At 47.4% G+C, this 15,482-nt stretch overlaps 2 non-coding genes and 2 pseudogenes across 2 annotated transcripts; 3 read left to right on the top strand and 1 right to left on the bottom strand.

Moving 5' to 3' along the window:
• The first annotated feature begins 428 nt into the window (after window positions 1–428).
• On the top strand, window positions 429–2,461 carry LOC125523287 (annotated as a pseudogene).
• A 3,707-nt stretch (window positions 2,462–6,168) lies between these two features.
• On the top strand, window positions 6,169–6,241 carry TRNAE-CUC. Its single transcript has one exon. It is a non-coding gene; the product is annotated as a tRNA-Glu (tRNA).
• Window positions 6,242–7,694: 1,453 nt separating this feature from the next.
• TRNAE-CUC lies at window positions 7,695–7,767 on the top strand. Its single transcript has one exon. It is a non-coding gene; the product is annotated as a tRNA-Glu (tRNA).
• A 4,231-nt stretch (window positions 7,768–11,998) lies between these two features.
• On the bottom strand, window positions 11,999–14,895 carry LOC125524380 (annotated as a pseudogene).
• Window positions 14,896–15,482: the final 587 nt, after the last annotated feature.

Here is a 15,482-nt window from a genome sequence, read left to right as displayed (position 1 = left end):
TGCCAAGGACAATTAGAGGAGCCTGTTATCGTACCGAGAATTAGAGGAGCAAGAATGGAGCTCTTTCTACAACCAGCTTAGCTGGCAACTAGCTAGATTTGTGTCAAGGAAGGAAGAGGAGCTGGCATGACAATGGAAGAAGTTGCTTCAGAGGTTTCTTGAAGTTACAGAAATGAATGTGCATGGAAGGGCTAGATCATTTCAAATGCATGAGCTTGTGCGTGACGCATGTCTGATTGTTGCAAAAAGAGAGAAGCTTGCAGTTGTATATGGCAATTCTGGCATCACCCAAGTAACCTCTGAAGCCCGCCGCTTATGCATCCAGAAAGATGCTCAGTTTGTAAAGGTTGCTGCAGTGTCTCGGATCCGGTCTTTCATTTTGTTTGACACACAAGTAGCATCATCTTGGATAAATGACATTTCATCAAATTTCAGACTGTTCCGGGTCCTGTGACTCCTGTCTCTAAGGTTTGCTAACATTTATCAAATGCCAGGTGTTGTCTCAGAGTTACTTAATTTGCACTATTTGGATTTAGCTCATGCAAAGGTTAAGCATATACCAGCATCGTTCGGGAAACTTCGGAACCTACAGGTTCTGGACCGTAGGTTCAGCTACGTGGAACAGCTGCCATGTGAAATAACACTCCTTACTAAATTGAGGCATCTGTATGTATACATGCTCCACGATGTTCAAGAAAGGATATTCGACTGTTTTTCTGCTGCAAATATTTCGTGCAATATTTGTCGTCTAGAGGATCTGCAGAGCCTACAGTCTGTTTCAGCCAATAAAATTCTGCTTACCCAGCTTGGGAACCTGACACTGATGAGAAGTTTGTGCATAATAAAAATGCATCAAGACTATATTGCAGATTTATGTGACTCCTTGGACAAGATCCCTAGCCTCAGTAGGTTGGTTATTTTTGCTAGCAGCAAGGATGAGGTTCTTAACTTGATAATGCTAAAGCCCTTACCAAATCTGAAGTTTTTCTGGTTGAGAGGAAGGTTGTATGAGAGAGTGCTCCCAAAGATGTTTGCAAGTTTTGACAAGCTCACTACACTGAAAATTGACTATTGCTGTCTGAAGAAAGATCCCATTAGCTCCTTTGCTCACATGCTGAATCTAGTTGATCTGAATCTTTACAGGACTTACGACGGGGACCGATTAACATTTCACACAGGGTGGTTTCCCAAGCTCAGCTCTCTTGCATTACTTGACATGGAACATCTAAATGAAGGTCCTACATACTTTGGAATTTGCTGGTCTAAGGGGTCTAAAGCTAGTGCCCCAAGGCATCAAGCACATTAAGACACTACAGAAGATGCTTCTAACAAATATGCCAACAAAGTTCATGGATAGGATACAAGGAGATGACAGTGACATAGTTGAGCATATACCGAACATCCAGAGTTTTGACCCCTTCGATTCCGAAGCAGGTAACCTCCATGGCTCTATATGCAGTGTGTCAATACCTTGAGCAAACTGTGGTTATGATCAGTTTTTTATTCACTAATAATATATATTAGGACAAGCATACTTCTAATTTTTTCCTATTCATTTTAACATGATACAAAAGATTTCTTGCAATGGAATGAATGTAAGCTTTTGTGGTCACATACTTCCAATTTTTTCCTACTCTCTTCTTACCACTGATATCTTTCTTACCAGATTGTAAATGGTTAATTTTTATTAACATTGCAGTGAACAAGTCGGTTCTTCTGCCACACCTTGCAAAGAAGTATGGCTTTTGTGGCACAGACTGCTGGGAGCTTTAGGTAGGAGATTTGTATAGTTGAAGTTCTTGTGTAGAGCAATCCCTTGACCTACTGTACATAAATCTCAAAGATGAGATTATTGTCGACAAAGATTAACCGAACCTTCTGCATGGGGGAGGAAGCATGTGTTCTGTAATTGAAGATTGCATGTCTTAGCAAAAGTTGAATCTCATAGAAATGTAACAGCCACCGCCAGCAGAGTGCAAATACCTGCAAATTCCACCATGCATGTATATAAAGAGCTGAAATAGACTGCAAATTAGTTAGTCGTGGCCTCATTTTATCTATGACCACGCATGCCGCGGAAGGTGCAGTATTCCTGACACTTGTATGAAAGTGGTTCAACTTGCAAAATGGCTTTGGAAGTTGGAATCTGAGGATGGCTTATGGCAAAATTTACTGAGAAAGAAATACTTGGCTTCTGAAACTTATCTCTTGGGTGCAGGCGAAGCCTGGAGATTCTCATTTTTTGGCAAGGGCTTTTTAGAAGTGAGGGACCTCTTTTATCACTTCTGTTCTAGAGTGGTTGGAGATGGGCGGGGAACTAGATTCTGAGAGAATAATCGGCATGGTGGTCAAGCTCTATCTTCCAGATTCAGTGCCCTGTATAACATTTGTTCTGAAACTGGAATGACTATTGCTGAAGTTATTAACAGGGGGTGGAATGACTTTCAGTTCAGAAGGACTCTCGCTGGTGAGAACCTGAAGAGTTGGTTCAGAATTAAAAACATTTTCAACACTGTAGTTTATCTGAAGCTGCAGTTTCAGTGAAATAGAGGCTGGGTCCAGCTGGTTTTTCAGTTGAATCTCTTTTCCACGTTAACTTCTGTGGAAGATAAAGATCCCTTTGAGAATTCGAGTTTTCCTGTGCCTGCTTCTTAAGAAAACTATTTTGAGAAAAGATGTGCTTATACATAGGGGGATCAATTGTGGAGCTAAAGAGACTACTGATTGCCTCCTGTTCTTGTGCTCATTAGCTAGATATAGTGTGGAATGTTGCCTGCTACGCATTTGATTTAACTAGGCCTGTCTCTGTTGATCACTTGTTTGGTAGCCTGTCGAAAAAATTCCATTGACAAAGCAAAGTGATGATATCTGTTGGCATGGCAGCAGTCTTGTTGTCCCTATGGAGGCGCCGTGATGACGGCTGCTTTTGTTCCATACGGATTGATAATCCTGTTGCTGTTTCTAATTTGATCAGGCCATCTGATGACCGCGTGGTCAATTTTGCAGATAAAGGAGCCAAATCAAAAATGCTCTCAACTGGGGAGCCAAATTGCTGCAAAGGCATGGCGCACCACTGCAAGAAGACTGGTGATCCTGTGAAGATGGTGATTGGTACCCGAGCTTTTCAGGTACATAGTGCTGTTGCGCTGATCCTTATGAAGATGGTGATCTGAACTTGATCTTTTCAGTTGTCGCCAGTACTTCTGTGCTTACTGAGAGGCCAGTTTTTTGCCTGGATGTTGTTAATTCCGTGGTTTAGCTGACAAAGTTGTAGCCTCATTTCTACTTGTTTGTGTTTTTTCTTTTCCTTCGGGCTAGGCTCTTCTCTATTGCTATGGTTTCTGATATATGAAATCGGGGAAAACACTCTATTAAAGAAGGAAATCAGGGATGACGATCTGATCAGCGGAGTGTGGTGTTTTGCCTGACACTAAAAATAATACTGCTTACTATGGAAAAATACCGGCCAGGGAAAAACTAGATATTATTCAGCCCCTTTGAAGTTATTTGCATGTCGCTTGTGAAAAACATTCCGAAGGGCCGCGGGTTATTGACAGGGGTTTAGACCTTCAAGTACATTGACAATGTGATAGTAATAGATAGATTTGCAGTCCTAGCTCTGTTCTCTTCGGCCGAGCCACGATGGCCTCATCTGCCTTTGGACAGGAGGGAGGGAACGTGTAAATGAATTGCAAAGAAGGTGTTTGACACCGATTAGATGCAATCCGTGTGTACGATAATAGGGTCTCGTTCAGTAGACAGAAAAATCACCACGCATAGATATAAATTCATTAAGAAGATGGTGAACCACAAAATGATAATTTCATGCTAGTACTATAATTTCATTACAAAACAAGACTTGAACATGGTAGCGAATCTTGATCCAGCTGTGAAACTTATGTCTTCTCGGTGATCTTTAGAATTTTGTTTTTCACCTTATAAAGCAAGATTCATCAAATAAAAAATTAAAAAATAATTTGCTAGTAATCTCGAGAACTTGAGATGTGCCCTCAACAAATTCAAAGATACTCGGAATTTGCTAGGAGAAGGCACATGTCTGCAATGTGATGCTCTTGTCAAAATAAACTATGAAAGTTGCTTCCTATCCCTGACTTATCTCTTATTCTTCCAAATGTACTGATGTCTCCTGTTCTCACAGTGTTTCTTATATATCTTTCTTGTTTTCTCATTCTTTTCTTGTCATTGTGTGTAGCGTTCACCTATTTGTTATGCTAACTTAGTGTTGCCAACGGGTAAAACTGAGCTTGCTATCTATTCATGTGAAGGTAGAGTCGCATATATAAAGAGTGAAACATTAATTGGTCAAGTGAAGGTTGGTAGAACTAGAATTCATATATTTTATCATGAGATGAATTCACCATGAGTTGTGTTGCCAACTAATAGTAGTGTTATAATAGTCATTCAATTTTGTACAAGTCCAGATTTTTTTTTTAGAAAAGGAGGACGACCCCCGGCCTCTGCATCTGGACGATGCATACGGCCACTTTATTAATTATTGACACAAGACCGTACAAAGTCATACAACAATAAGACTAAAGCCACCAAACTAAGCAACAACTGTCGCTATCCCTATCGAGTTGATGTAGGGGCGCTGAAAGTCTGGGCCTAATACCAAACAGACCACGCAGCCAAACCTAAACATCTAAAGACTTGAGGTCCCACCCAGGACGCCTGCCGGGTATGGGCACCCACCAGTCCGGCGTGCTTCTCAACCAGGACCCCTGTCGGGTATGAGGCCGCCGCAGCCACCTGCCACGAATTCATCTTCAGAGCTGTACTGCTGCATCAACCTTGGCCGGTCCAACTGCCGCCGCCGCCACCATGACGCCAGGCAGCGTCACCCTCCTGCGCGAGTCCATCTTTGCTCATCAGGCGCCAAGTCTCCACTGCGCCACGCCGCCGAGATCCGCCGTCATCAATGAAGCAGATGAAACACCGCTCCTCCTCTTGTCCCCTCCAACCAGCACTCACTCCAAAATGATGCCCCCATGAGGGAGAACGATACTGATAGCACCGTCATCGTCCGATCCGGTAGACACAGATCTAGGGTTTCCCCCGGAACTTCCCGATCAGGTTGATGAGACCTGCAACGACGATGCCTCCAGAAGGAAACGACGTCTGAGACGCCGCCATCGTCTGCCAAGACCACAGTCTGGCGCGATTTTCATCGGAAGCCATGTCTTCCCGACCTCGTGGCTGGCTGGAACCAAACGGAACCTCACCACGAAGACGTATGTTGCCGTCGGTACTCCGGCGGAGAACCGGCATCTCCTCACCGGTCCCTCCACGCGCCGCTGGTCACCGAAAGGCCTCCCCGCGACGGATCCAAACGGGGCGTTGGATCCGCAGTAGCGGTCGTCACCATCACGAGCAGGACAGCCCACCTCGCCGGATGGGGCACTGCCACCGCCGCCGTCCATGCAGGGCCGCCGCTCCGCCGGCGATGGTGCTCGGGCCCCCGCCGCACAGCCCGGATACTCCGTCCTAGCCGCCGCCGTTGGATCTCATGAGAAGGGCCGCCCCCGCCGCCTCAGATGGGATTCGCCGCCTCCCCCGCCCAGGACCTTTGGCACCGGGCCCGCCGCCACCGCGGCCCACGCCGGCGGCAGCGGCGGCACGAGGGGGTGGAGGGAGAGGTACTGGAGGCGCTAGGGTTGGGGCCCCTGGCGTCGCCCGGGGGGAGGCGACGCCAGGGGTGCGAGGTTGTACAAGTCCAGATTTGATCAGACAAGTTTGACCTTATTCAAAACGTACATTATGGCCACATGCTTGCCATGACCTCCGCCCTCGGTGGAGAGCTGTTATGCGTTTATATAAGCCACCGAAGGCTGGTAGTTCAATAGGTATCTTTGAGGGATACCATGCAACCCCAATATCCGCGAAATAGCTATACTGTTCTTATCCCTTGCAGAGTGTCTACCCAGGCGCAGGACTCAGGAATCCCTAGACGCGATGAGACGCATACATGCAAGCTTGAAGCACTTGTCAGTCTATGTTTAAGAAGGGAAAATCATAAAATTGATCTATGACCTGCCTCCATGCCCAGGAGCTGGATGGACTATCTGTTTGCCGCAGAGACTTGTGATGCGCCTCTGAGAATAGTTGATTGAGTGTTAAGTCGGTAAACTCTTAAAAGATAGCCAACCATCCGTCGTAGTCTAGGTGGTTAGGATACTCGGCTCTCACCCGAGAGACCCGGGTTCAAGTCCCGGCGACGGAATTTTTTATTTTTGTGCCCTTTTTTCCTATGTGGTTACAGTCACTTTAACTGAAAGTTCAGACCGGATTTGCCCTTCAAACCGGCTCCTTTCATGAGGGCCTTGAGCTTGTCTGCCTAACTTTTGACTGACGAGCTGATGACTACGTTTAGGAAAGAAGAAATATGGGTCCAAACATTGAGTCTCTGAAGTCTTTTCAAAATTAAAGTTGTTTCATGGTTCAACTTTTCCTCTACCATGTGCAATTTTCAATGGTTAGAACATTCTGATCACTGAAAATTATCACCTTATGAAAACCATCTGTGATACTACTTCTACGGTGTGCAATTTTCAATGGTTAGAACATTCTGATCACTCAGAATTATCATCTTATGAAAACCATCTGTGATACTACTTCTACGATACTTTGCACTATGCCGCTAACCTTTTTTTAAAGCCAAGGAAAAAGACTTGCCTCATTCATTAATAAAGAGGGTGTTTAGAGTACAGAGTAACGGCTCCACAACATAACTGTCAAAGGAAAATCACATATGGAATTACTCTCGCGGTATGATCTTGCTCAAGTGCTTAGCCTCCGCGGTAACCCAAAGTTTGACCTCGTTTTGAATAAGCTTTAGGATGGAGAAAGGCGGCGTCGATTTTTTTTCTTCTAAAAACTCTAGCATTCCTCTTCTCCAGATGGTCCAACTGGCAAGCATTGCGAGAGTAGCCATCGCCTTCTGTTTTGCGGTATTAGGCCGTGACATGCCGGTCCACCGCCCCTTGACGTTTTGCATGAAAGGGTATGTACCGATCTCAACCGATGATGTGTTTACATGGGATGTACGAAAAATGATGGTGGCTCTGTTGGCTCCCTTCTTCATCTCTTTCAGATGCGGTTTAGACGTTTTCTCTCCTGTCCAGAGGAGGAGGGCGAGGCGGCACCAGCAGCTCCTGAATTGGTCGAGCCAGGCAAGGTAGGACTATGGATATACTCACTTTGCCATTGTCCTTGCGATACGTCAGTCTACAGCCCTGTCAAGAACTTGGGACCCATCCTTTTCAATCAAGTGTGTCATCTCATCCCGATTGTACCTCGGACATGCAAATAAAACCAAAGGGGCTGCACAATTAGGCTACAGTTTGGTAGGCATAGGCAGTTTGAACTTGTGGCCGCTGCCCCTTTCTCTTCGACAGGGCAGCGTTGCCATGCTCTGCACGCGATGAAGCTTTTAATCTGAGAGAAAAAGGAAAATATCAGTACGCATACATGCAAACTTTAAGCGCTAGGCAGTCTATGTTTCAGAAGCGGAAATCGTGTTAGTATGCATGCATGCGATCGTGCTACTGAAATCGATCTGTGACCTGGCTCCATGCACAGCAGCTGGACGGACTATTTAATCTGTTGCAACTTGCAAGCCTTATTGTAATGCAATCCATCGAATAAGGAGATAACTGTTGGACTATAGCCAGTCATCCGTCGTAGTCTAGGTGGTTAGGATACTCGGCTCTCACCCGAGAGACCCGGGTTCAAGTCCCGGCGACGGAATTTTTCCTTTTTACTGTGCATGCATAGTCTAGATGGTTACAGTCACTTTAACTGAAAGTTCAGACCGGAGATGAGCTGATGACTCCGTTTTTTTTAAAGTAAAGCACTTGCTTTATTACTTAACTGTTTTTAGGCAGATTGCCCAAGATACAAACGTCCACATGGGTGGGAACATCAGACTCCCACTGCAAGGAATGGTAAGGTTCACACAAGCGGCCAATATTGGCGAGTTCATGAGCGACTGAATTTGCATTACGCCTACACACGGAAATAGTAACCTTAGAGAACCAAAGTTTCAGGTGGTATTTGATGTCCTCAATGACAACAGCATGTGTCGATGAATCAACTTTCTGCATATCCAGGGCTTCAGCCACAAGCTGCGTTGTCTCCAGTTCTACCCGGACGATACCCAGGTCCGCAGCGGTATGGACGGCATGAGCCATGGCAGAGATCTCGGCCGCAAAGGGATCAGAAATGTGCTCCTGCCTATCTGCCCGGGCAAAGGCCAGGTTGCCATCTTTAGTTCTTACCACCACTCCCCATCCTGCATGATCTTGGCCTGGAACGTGTGACCCGTCCGCATTAATCTTGTAGTCTGCATGGGACGGCGGCCGCCACTTGTCAGGTGCAGGCTTGGCGACTGGCTTCCCAAAGATTTCCATGAATTCGAGCACACGGCTCCTCGTGCGGCGCGCCACTGTGTCAGCACCCAAAGGCATCTCCCCTTGACGAAGCTTGTTGCGATTGGACCACCATAGCCACCAGAATGTGAGGATGTACAGCCGCTTTTTTACATCAAGCTCCCAAAGAAAATCAAGAACCGCATGCACGGGCCCTAACTTCTGCAACATGACTCGTTGTTCCTCCAGCTCGAGCGCTCTCCACACCTCCTTGGTGTGCTTGCACTTGATGAACAGATGGGCGCCATCCTCGTCTGCCCTTCCACATAAAAGACATTTTGTATCGGCAATGGGGATCCCCTTCCTCGCCACGCTGGTGCGGAGAGCCAGGGAATCATGCTTGAGCCGCCAAGCAAACATCTGAATATTGCGAGGGCATGGCAGCTTCCACAATCTTTTCCACGAGTCATCACTTGTACTCTCCAGGTTTCCCACTTCGAGTGAGCTTCCACCCACTCCCCCATCACACTTTGTACGCTCTAGCTGGTTCTGGAGTTTGTAGGCGCTCTTGACGGAGTGAATCCCTTTCTTATCGTAGTGCCAAGCGATGAAGTCCTGAGTACCATCCCGAAGAGGGATTTGAAGGATATGTTTGACATCATCGGGCCAGAACATATCTCTCACGAGTTGTTCATCCCAAGCCCCTATGATCGGATCAATGAGATCACTCACTTTCTCCAACAAGTTAGCCCCCCGGGGGGTGATCACACGCCGGGACCATGGACGCGGCAGCCAGGGGTCCGTCCAGATTTGAACCTGCGATCTGTCACCGATCCTCCAGATATAACCCTCGCGGAAAAGCTTGAGGCCATGTAACAAACTCCTCCAGGCATAAGAGATGTCGTCTCGTGGCACCGCATCAAGGAGTCGGCCGTTTGGGAAGTACCGGGCTTGCAAAATTCGAGCACACAATGACTGTGGGAACTGGATGAGCCTCCATATCTGCCTCGAGAGCATCGCCAGGTTGAACGCATACATGTCTTGGAAACCGAGACCCCCTTGGGCCTTTGGCAAGGTCAGTTTCTTCTAGCCAATCCAATGAGTGGTCCTATCTTTGTCCTGCTGGCTCCACCAGTAGTCACCGAGGAGTGAACTCAGCTCCTCATAGAAGGTTTTCGTGAGGTAGAAGCAAGACATAGCGAAGGTAGGAATCGCCTGGGCCACGGCCGTGACCAGAGTCTCTTTACCACACTTAGCGATGAGGCGCTCCTTCCATCCATACACCCTGCCGGCCATAGCCCCATTCACGAAAGCAAAAGCCTTTTTCCTAGATTTGCCCACATGAATTGGTAATCCCAAGTATTTATCATTCCATGTATCACTCTGAATCTGCAGAGCGTCTTTCACTGCCGTTTTCTCCATAGCTTGAGTGTTCGGGCTGAACATGATGGATGATTTCTCCAGGTTTATGCACTGACCGAAACAGTTTTCATAGAGGTCCAAAACCTCGCGCAGGGCATGAGCTTCATCGTGGTTGGCCTTGATCAGGAGCACCGAGTCGTCGGCAAACAAGAGATGCGAGACAACAGGTGCAGCTCGACAAATTTTGACGCCCGTGATGCGCCCTGTTGCCTCGGCCTCATGAAGCAGCGCCGACAAACCCTCCGCGCAGATCACGAACAGATAGGGCGAAGCAGGATCGCCTTGTCGTAGCCCGCGGGTAGGGGAAAACTGCTCGGTAAGCTCGGCATTTAACTTGATCCGGTATCTGACCATAGTCACGCAGTTCATAACCAGATCAACCCAACGAACTCCAAACCGCAGCTATGCAGCATGGCTCTCAAGAATTCCCACTCAACGCGGTCATACGCTTTGCTCATGTCCGCTTTCACCGCGACAATGCCCTCTTTCCCCTTCTTGTTTAGCAGGAAGTGCGACATTTCATATGCAATTAGGACATTGTCAGTAATCAACCTGCCTGGCACGAAGGCACTCTGGTTGTCAAAGATAATCTCTGGCAAAATCAACTTGAGGCGGTTTGCAATCACTTTTGACACAAGCTTATATACCACGTTGCATAAACTGATGGGGCGCAAATCCTTGATTCTGCACGGGTTCTTCACCTTAGGGATAAGAACAGCGACATTATCATTCCACCCTTCAGGCATCGCTCCCCCATTGAGAACCGCCAGGACTTCATCCACCACTTTGTCTCCCATAAAGTGCCAGTGCTTTTTATAGACAATGGAAGGCATTCCGTCCGGCCCCGGCGCCTTGAGGTCTCCGATATGATCTAGGGCCGCCTTAATTTCCTCGCGGGTGAACTCCGCCTCCAGAACAGCCCTCATGGGTGCAGTCACTCTCGGTTGGACTTTGTCAATGAGTTCAGCCAAGCGATCTCCTTGTGCCGAGGTGAAGAGATCCTGAAAAAATGAACAAACATAGTTATTGAGATCTCCTCCTTCCTTCACTTCCGATCCATCCTCCTTCCGCAACATCCGGACTCTATTTGCCTTCCTCCTAGCAGACGCTACGGCCATGAAGTATTTCGTGCTTCTATTCCCCTTCTTCAGCTTGGTAGCGTGCGACCGTTGCTTAGCCTTCATATTCTTCTTCTCCTCTAACTTCTCCACTTTGCATCTAAGCTTCGCCTCCTCCCTGATTTTCTCCTCACTAACCGGGGCTCGCATACACCTCTCCAGGTCGCGACGAGCTTGCTTCAGTCTCTCTTCCAGCTCTCCCGCCACCTCCTTTCCCCACTTCGTCATCCGCCCCGCCACCGCACGCATCGCCGTGGCAACATCTCCTCTCCCGTCCATGCAACCCTCTTCCCACGACCCCCCCCCCCCCCCCCCCCCCCCCCCCCCCCCCCCCCCCCCCCCCCCCCCCCCCGCACCTCCTCGCTACAACCTTCCTCCTGCAGCCACCACGCCTCAAAACGAAAACCACGATCGCCCTTCCACTCCCTTTTAGATCCTCCATGAGTACAAACAATGAAGAAAAATGAGCCTTATGAGAAAAATGGGTCCAAATATCGAGTCTCTGAAGTCTTTTCAAAATTAAAGCTGTTTCATGGTTCAACTTTTTCTGCCCCGTGCAATTTCCAACGGTTCGAACATTCTGATCACTCACCCAACAACTTGTCCAGTTCTTTGTTAATCTTGAAACTGTCGCCGCGGCAGCCCGTAGAAAAATGCAAAATGAGTGGTATTTATAATTTAGTCCAGCCTTTTGTTTTCTTTGACGTATTTAGTCAAGCTTTCTAACTAAACTTGAAAACTAACAGCTGCTGGTTCTGAACCGCACCTTAGACTGTCCTTAGCTGCTGGTTCTAGCCAATTTTTTCTCCCCTGTAAGTGTAAACCTCAGATCATCTCAGAGATTTTTTTTTTTTTGGCTGGCGCAGGTTGGCACATTGATGCGCTACAAGTTCCTGCTAGAGCTACAAGTTTCCAGGAGGCGTGCAAAAAAACGCATTTGGCCAGCTTCCATGAGCTCCATGGAGTACTTTCTTTCTTGTTCGGTGGATGCTCAAGGTTTCCCAAAGGCAATTCACATCCTGAAAAGAGAACGCCTCTGGCAGTCCTCCAGGCACGAAATCAGCATACAATAGGCAAATTCTCAGTAGTTGTGCACAAATATTTCCTCTACACCCTCGCCTCAGTCAACCTGGCTGGCTGGCTTCCATAACAGCTGCTTCAGTCAGATGTTGATATTGACAAGAGAAATTCAGAAGGCAAGTCGCGTTCTGAGCCTAGGAAACGTTGCCAAAGACGCATTCACGAAAGAGAGAGCCTCAAGAAGTCAAGAATTTGAATCATGCCAAAGAACAAACATGGGCAATTACTCCGTAAATTGGACAAAAGCAAAATCATCCATCCAGATTGCAGTAATCTACACTGCGAGGTCCACGCCAATCAAGTATTCTCTGGCTATCAATAACTGAACTTAAAATTACGACTGCCTGCACCTCGTGCAGTCGTCGCTCTAGCAGCTTTATGAGATTTATCATCCCTTCACCATATCCATCAGCAGATTACTATCTCCACGGACGAGGAAGATCCATGCGTGAGTTGCTCCTTAATCCGATGCCTGCTAGCTTCATCCGCCTGGGATCTTCTTCTCAGGGACTCAAGGTCGATGGCATCGCACCCATTGCATGGGCTTCTACCATGCAACTCGATTCTTTTCAAGCCCACGGCATGTTCCATGACAAGCCTTATATAGTTTGCCGCCTTGTCTTCATCCTCGAACCCAAACATTATAAATAACTTCAGGTTCAGGTGCTTCAAATCCTTGGATGGTTCCCACACGATGTTAGTCTTCTCGGGGTTGTCCTTGGACACTTTGGCACATGGGTGTTGAGTTCGAGATAACTTCATGTATGGACATGGAAAGTAAACACCACATGTTAGAATTAAACTTGCCACCAAATCATGCAGGACAATGTAACAACAATTGCAATTTAATATCTTAGTCACTTAAAATATTGAAATACGCTCAATAATACTCCCTCCGTCCCACAATGTAGCTTGCAAAAACGTCTTACATTATGGGACGGAAGGAGTAGTATTTAAGTTTAGGCCCATGTAGAGTTTTTGGATGAATCAGCATGAGTTGAGTCCCAGATAAAGTAAGACATGCAAATGTGCTTCAGGGATTTATATGAAATTACAGCTGCTCACATGTTTTCTTTCCAACAAGATACTTTGCAATAAGGAATTTTAATAGAGGGATGTGTGCACCAAACGATGCAGAGGCCAGCCCTTTCCTCCTTCCAAAAAAATAAGGAGGGGTTTTCGGAGAAATCTAATATGCAATACGATTCAGCAGAATTTTTTTGTCTACACGGCATTGTCTTGCTACAAAAATACTTACAATGAGGCATGTAAGCAATACTATTTAATATTTGTGATAGATCAGAGTTGGTGAGCCGTGAGCGATTGAAAATTAGTTTAACTTCCTGCTATGTTATTAATGCTGAATATTCCGGAAATATGTGAGTCGCATCAAGACTAAGATGTGGATTAAATTTAAAGAGGTAAAGTAATGACATACTCTGAATTTCTGTAGGGCAGGTGCAACTTCAAGGATAAACAAGGTCCAGCTCAGGTCACACTCAGAAAAGATATTGTAAAGCGCCAAACTATTCAGGTTGTTGAATATATAAGTGAGCTCCTTCGGGTGTTCTGGTTTAATCCAAATCTGCAGCAAGAACAAGAATACAATAGAGAGCTGACATTAGTAGAAAGGATAAAATGTGATAGTAGATGCAGAGAAATTAACTTACCATTTGACAGCCAAAATTGAGATACAGTTTAGACAGGTTTGTGGCACTCCTTGAAAAGCACTCGCTCAGGGCAAATGGCACTTGCGATGCCTTGGCCTGAGAACCGAGTTCCACTATGTAAAGCTCAGGAACATAGCCGAAGCGCACCGGAGGGTTCTTGCAGCTCCAACACCAGAATGCCCTGAGCTTAGGGACGGAGATAAGCTCGATCAGTGCGCAATGAAAGCTGGTGAAGCAAAGATTCTCAAGCCCGGCATTGCGGCGTGTCGATCTTGAGCGCAGAGTGTCGGTCAACCAGTCTGCAGGATCTCAGCTTGAGGTCCTTGAGCTTATCACAACCACGAATGAGGTCTGCGACATCGGAATCCCCAAATGCGAGGTCCTCGAGTGTAAAAAACGTGAGCCACCCGAAGGCGACAGGGTAGGCGCTGGAGAATGACATGAAGTGCTTCCCTAACTCTGTGAGCAGCTGGGTGGTGCGCCTAGTGCCGTCCTTGCATCGGGAGCATATGTCAAACTGGAAGCATTTGGTGTGGCCGCGGCTGACGACGTCCTCAACGGCGCGGCCGATGGAGCTCAGGTGAGGGGCTGACACGCAGAAGGTGAGGGCGAGGGTCTCGATGACACGAGGGCTCTTGCAGTCGCCCGGAGGAGGACACACGGGCAGCAGCCTGCACGCCGCGTCCTCGAACGCGCCCATGCCCTCGAGCAGCGTGGCGCGGTGGAAGTGGCCGGCGTTGAGGTGCACGCGCGAGAGCCGGTAGGGGAGGTGCCGCCACCGCGTCGAAAGCGCGCCGGCGCGGACCGCGTCGCGCAGGTCGAGGCGCTCGAGGATCCCGAGGAGGAGGTCGTCGTGGAGCGCGCTGATTCTGTCCCCATCTCGGCCGACATTGAGCTTGAGCGGCGGCGACCCCATGGCCGGAACCGGAGGCCGATTGGTCGGCTGAAACCCTAGAATCGATCGCTGAGATGCGCCCTCAGCCGCGGCTCCTGGATCTGGATGGGCAGGGAGCGCCAAGCTCGATCGGCCCGGCTCCCACCACCTCGTCCTCCGCCTCCTCGACTCCTCTCCGGCGCGCCGCCGCTAGTCCCGCATGGCTCGCTTCGACTTGGTGCTCGCTTACTTGGAGTTGGATCTGACTGTACAAGTAGATTGTACAGGATGGGGAACACGCGAGCACGGAGGCAGAAGAAAGCTCACCCAAGGGTACCTTTTTTCTTGTACAGTATTTGGAGTAAATTTTGTTCATATCATGATCAGGCACCACACGCTCATGATTTTTTACATATGTTTTCAGTAGTAATCTGGATTTTTTTGGAGCTTATTAGACAATGGCGTTTGGAGAGAATGTCATTTTTTTTCTTTCAAAAATGGCCTTTGGTTTTTTCTCGCAGTTAATTTCCAGCCCGCCCTTCATTTCCTTCTTGGATTCGCCATTGCCTTTAAATATACCGAGTTCTTATTTTTTTGAGGTTATTAGTTGTGTATCTTTTCTGGTTGTGTTTTATCATTTTGTCGTTGAGGGCGGTGGCTCTTATAACTCTGAAAATTTGTACTTTATTCTTCTTCTTCTTCTTCTTCTTCTTCTTCTTCTTCTTCTTCTCCTCCTTTTTCTTTCTACTACATGCTTAAGAAAATTGAAAGACGTTGACAGTTGGTGGCTAGTTGTCAAGACTCTGAAAGACACTGCACCTTCAATTTTTGAGCTTGCTAGGCGCAAGCCAATACGGTGATGTATGGGCTCTGCGATAATCGTTGGATACAATCCCTCTGAGCAGTCACTTCTATGCAATAAATTCTCGAG

Source organism: Triticum urartu, chromosome 7, assembly GCF_003073215.2.
Source record: "Triticum urartu cultivar G1812 chromosome 7, Tu2.1, whole genome shotgun sequence".
Lineage (NCBI taxonomy): Eukaryota > Viridiplantae > Streptophyta > Magnoliopsida > Poales > Poaceae > Triticum > Triticum urartu.
This window is presented reverse-complemented; position numbering and strand designations above follow the sequence as displayed.